The 5,028-nt window shown below is 42.7% G+C and overlaps 1 non-coding gene across 1 annotated transcript; it reads right to left on the bottom strand.

The window, feature by feature from the left end:
• Nucleotides 1-353: 353 nt before the first annotated feature.
• trnar-acg (transfer RNA arginine (anticodon ACG)) lies at nucleotides 354-426 on the bottom strand. The gene has a single exon. It is a non-coding gene; the product is annotated as a tRNA-Arg (tRNA).
• Between the last annotated feature and the right edge of the window lie 4,602 nt (nucleotides 427-5,028).

The following is a 5,028-nucleotide window of genomic DNA, read 5'->3' on the forward strand; positions in this document are numbered from 1 at the left end:
ATCAGTCTGCAGGTGGTAGACTCTGGAACTCACTCTCTATAAAGATTAGTTGGACATTGAACTCTTCATTCTTCTCTGAATCCATGGGCCAAGGAGTTTCAAAAAAATGCTCAAAGCCGAGCGTTCCCGCGAGCAACAATGATGCGATCGGTGGCTTTGCGAAATGGAAAGATGCCCGACTATTCGTCTTCCTCCTGTGATGACTCTGGAATATTGACCCTGAAATATTGACCCTGAGGTTGTCATGGACAATTAATGAAGGCATTCTTATTCCTGCAGATTAAAAACTCACATCTTATTTCAGCTGAAGGGAAATCAGTTTTCAAATGCGTAATAAATGCCTGCATTTCCCTCGAGCCAGGTAGGACTCGAACCTACAGTCTCCTGATCCGTAGTCAGGCGCGTTATCCATTGCGCCACTGGCCCGACGCGTAGACAGCTGAATAAGAGCCGTGATGTTAGCACGGACATGATTAATAGCAGTGATGTGCACGAATTGACCAAGTAAAAAAAGATAATAACTGTCACTGCTTCAGTCCAATCTTCACCACCTTTCAAAGCAGGTTTTTGTTCCAAAAAAAGGACACAGATGTTCATTATTTTCGTATCTGAAATATTTACAGCAAGGTAAGGGACGGAGGTGTTCATGGGGTACACTTTACCATCAGTCCCAGTCACTAATACACAGCCAAACGTCTCCCAACAACACCACATCCTCCTGGACAACAACAATGATTTCAAACAATATCACTTATTTTCATCTCTGTTCACGCTAAAGATAGATAAACCAACAGTGACCTGATAAATTAAAACAAGATAAAACTGAACCAGGAATAGCGGCGGCTGACTGGGGTCTGTTTCTGGGAAGGAGACTCAGGCTGTCTTTGGCTTAATTGGCGAGCCCAGAGCCACTGTGTTTGGGTCCAGAGTCATATAATGACCAAACATGAAACCTCTAACTGGGCTCTAGCACCTGGTGCTTCCCTCCCCTTTCGCCCTCACTCACCAACTATCGATTGAAGACGACAACATTTCGTTCCAATGATCATTCGCCACATGCATGCTCTCCAATCATGTTAACCCTGTGCATGCTGCAGGACCCATCTGAACTGATGATGTATAATGCCCAACAGCGTAGAAGAGGCAGTTCTACATGACCAAGCGGTAGGCATTGGTGCTCCAACCAATCAGACAAACTCATGGGCGCGCTGGGGGCTCTGATCAATCATAGAATTCTGTTGGGCTCAACTAATCTATCCAGAACTTTCACACCCCAATGCTCAGTCAAAGTTCGCTTGGAAAATTCTTCCAGTTCAAAACACAATTGTTAATGATGACTCTGTTCCCTTTCCCGCAGGTGAAAGTGAGGACTGCAGATGCTGGAGATCAGAGTCAGCATGAGAGCAGTGCTCAAAAAGTACAGAAGGTCACGCAGCATCCGAGGAGCATGGAAATCGAAGTTTCAGGCAGGCACCTTTCATCAGTAACATTTCACGCAGCCAATTTATGATCAATATTGCTATTATCCCTTATATTCCTTCATCCCCAGATTTCAGGCACAGTGGTCTCACAGAACTTTTGTCTTTTGATTTGCCAATCTATATTTATCTGATCGTTTTGGATTAGCTTTATGAATGAGCTGAAAATGTGTTGCTGGTTAAAGCACAGCAGGTTAGGCAGCATCCAAGGAAAAGGAAATTCGACGTTTCGGGCATAGGCCCTTCATCAGGAATGAGGAGAGTGTGCCAAGCAGGCTAAGATAAAAGGTAGGGAGGAGGGACTTGGGGGAGGGGCGATGGAGATGTGATAGGTGGAAGGAGGTCAAGGTGAGGGTGATAGGCCGGAGTGGGGTGGGGGCGGAGAGTTAAGGAAGAAGATTGCAGGTTAGGAGGGCGGTGCTGAATTGAGGGAACCGACTGAGACAAGGTAGGGGGAGGGGAAATGAGGAAACTGGAGAAATCTGACTTCATTCCTTGTGGTTGGAGGGTTCCTAGGCAGAAGATGAGGCGCTCCTCTCCAGCCGTCGTGTTGTTATGTTCTGTCGGTGGAGGAGTCCAAGGACCTGCTTGTCCTCGGTGGAGTGGGAAGGAGAGTTATCTTCAGACCTCATCAAAACAAAATCAGCAGACAGTTCACCACAATTTTCTATGAACAATTCTATTTTCGCTTTACTGAATGAAACACGCATTTTTCACATGGCACCTCAGTTTGTCTGGTATGACCGTTTGTAACGTCTTTCACGCAGCTTTAAACGGCAATCCTGTCTGTGTTGAATTAATTGACAAACCGTTTCTCATGGCAAACTGACAGCGTGCATACCTTTTCAAGATGAGGGAACATATCTGAATGAATTGTGACTTGGACATTAGTTATCGTGAATACAAAGTAAATACAATCAGATTGTAATGGTGTTGAGCTCTACCACTCTTTCAGAAGCTGCGAGACAAGGTGAATACTTCCAGCGTTTTCTGTTTTTTTTAAAAAAAATATGTGTCAGTTTGCCAGTTTTTTGCTTCTGCACATGTTCTTGGGATGAAAGGTATGAAAAGTTGTGGGTTGAAAGCAGGAGCAGTCGCCTCCTTCCGTCATGCAACTCCCAGCTCTTCCTCTGCTTTTGTAGTTTTGTGAAAGCACTAACTGGCTTTAATATTGGATTTTAATGATAATCTAAGTGTTTACATGTTATTCTTGCTGCCAAAATATGTAATAAAACAATACATCAATTTTGATCAATTTCACGATTAATGTTTGTATGTCCAGGTCATAATTCTACTTTTAAGGAGAAGGCAGCATTACATATTGGTAACAATAAATGCTAACGATTTGCAGACCATGGCTGTCAGAGCACGTAATCCGAATTACAAGACTTCCATGGACGGTCTCTGTTTCTTTCATCCTGGAAACTGTCTGATTCGGCATTACAGTCTCCCATCCTTCTGCACGTGATGCCTTCCGTTCTGTCTTGATTTTGTTACGACTGTTTTCTAATACAGGGACTATCCAATCATCTATTATGTTGCTGTTTCAAAAGAATGAGAATCCTTCTCTCAGAGCACACTGCCTCTGTAGCTCAATGCTTAGATCGGGGAGGAACATGGACAAATGAAAGGCTGAATGCTTCATTTCATTGCTGTAACCAGACTCTGGTGTTGAAATCTGAAATGAGACAAAATAAGCCAATTGAGAGCAATACTACTTTCTGTCCGATATCTCCTGAGGCCACAGTCACCTCTCCAGAACGTGTCTGTGCGTTTACCTCTGGAAGTGAAATGGGGTTCAGATCACCGAGGGAGTGTAAACAAAGATTATCCATCTTAAACTGAAGTCACATACATTGTAAAACGTGACTGGATAATAGCATTGCGACTAGTGCTTGAAACATTTAGGAACACAAGGGGACATACCAAGAGCTGAAAACTTGGATGACGGGCCTCTTTCCGTTCTGTAAACAGTCGATGACTTGCTCAAACGTATGACCTGAAAAATCAAACGCCATATGCATTGCCATTAAGAAACAGTTAACAGCTCGGGAGGCAGCACTTGTGGTGTATTGGTTAAGACTGGGTGTTTTCCACATCGCGGCCAGAGTTGGGTGCCTGATCAGGGAATCAGGTTTTATTGTTCCTGACTGATAATAGCGTGAGTGGAGCAGCTCTGATGGGAATGCTTTCAATGTCTCAAAGCAGTTAATGCCTCGAGAACATCAGAGTTCATGTCTCTGTTCCTGCAAGAAGGGGAAGGTACCTTGACAGTTTCTGCTCAGTCGGTCAGTCCACCCTTCATTCCCCTCTCACATAGTTTCTAAAGATTCCCAGAATTGAAACGGTGCTCTGTTTAATTGTTTCCTTTGCACTCCCACTGGTTGCACGTATTGAGTTGTTGGAAATTTGTGATTTGCTCAAGAGCAGCGTGCGAGACGATTCTATTTTCCCCTCCTCTGACAGTAGTGTGAGGTTGACTCTGATGTTCTCAGTTGCATTCATCGATTGGAGACATTAACCGGTAGATTAAAAAGTGCCACAAATAATTCCAAACAGAATGAAATTCTTTCAAGTGTTCTGCCTGCAAAGTACTCAGAAACTGCTCATTTTTGAGAGGTATTTAGGAAAACCATGTTTAAGAAGATAAACAACTTGCTTTGCAAGATGGTTCTAATGAAGATCTCAATTCTTTCGAACCATTCGGTGGAATTGTGTTGATCATTTTAGTACTTTGTATTACCACACTGACCCCTCGTTTAAAAAGCGAATCTGTTAAACAAAGAATTGCGGTATAATCGACAATACTTATGTGGACAATAGATTGAAGGTGGGCATGCATTCATATCAAAAGTTCACACATCCCAGCATTTCAAAGATTCTTCCTCCAGCAAATCAGGAATTCAAAGCACATTTCGGATTCGGGGCAATGAGTTTGTAAGTGTAATAAAGAGCGGCAGTGTTTTTGAGACAGTGAATAGTCGAATGAACAACCTCCAGATTTGCAAATAAGCAAATCATTAAGCCACTGATTCAAGTGCGATTGCTGCATTTCTGTGATGATATCAGGACCAGGATAATCAATTGTTACCGTTCACTGGGTGAACAACTAGTAAATTTAATCAAATTCATCACTTCACTCCAACTGATCCCACATTGTGAAGCGGTCAATTTCGCATAGGAAACACACTTGATTCATGAAGCTTTCATTCACCCTGTGTTTGTGCAGCTATTCAATGAGATTAACCACTGATCTGATAAATTTAACTCTAGTTTCATGCTTTTACTCGATAGTTCGAGGTAAACTTGTGCTGAAAAAGAAGTTGTGTATTCTCATTAATTTGGGAGTTTCGCGGCCATACCACTCAGTTTCTCTGAATGGTAACTGAGAATATGTGATAGTTGTCAGCAGTGGTTACTTCCACATGTGAGGTAACTGGTGAAGTAAATGATGTTAAACTTCCTTATTACTGAAGCATGCATTTCAACAATATCCTAGGCTATCTATCGCTCTTTGATAGTCCCTATAAATAAATAAGGAGGGGGATTA

This window comes from Hemiscyllium ocellatum, unplaced genomic scaffold, assembly GCF_020745735.1.
Source record: "Hemiscyllium ocellatum isolate sHemOce1 unplaced genomic scaffold, sHemOce1.pat.X.cur. scaffold_116_pat_ctg1, whole genome shotgun sequence".
NCBI lineage: Eukaryota > Metazoa > Chordata > Chondrichthyes > Orectolobiformes > Hemiscylliidae > Hemiscyllium > Hemiscyllium ocellatum.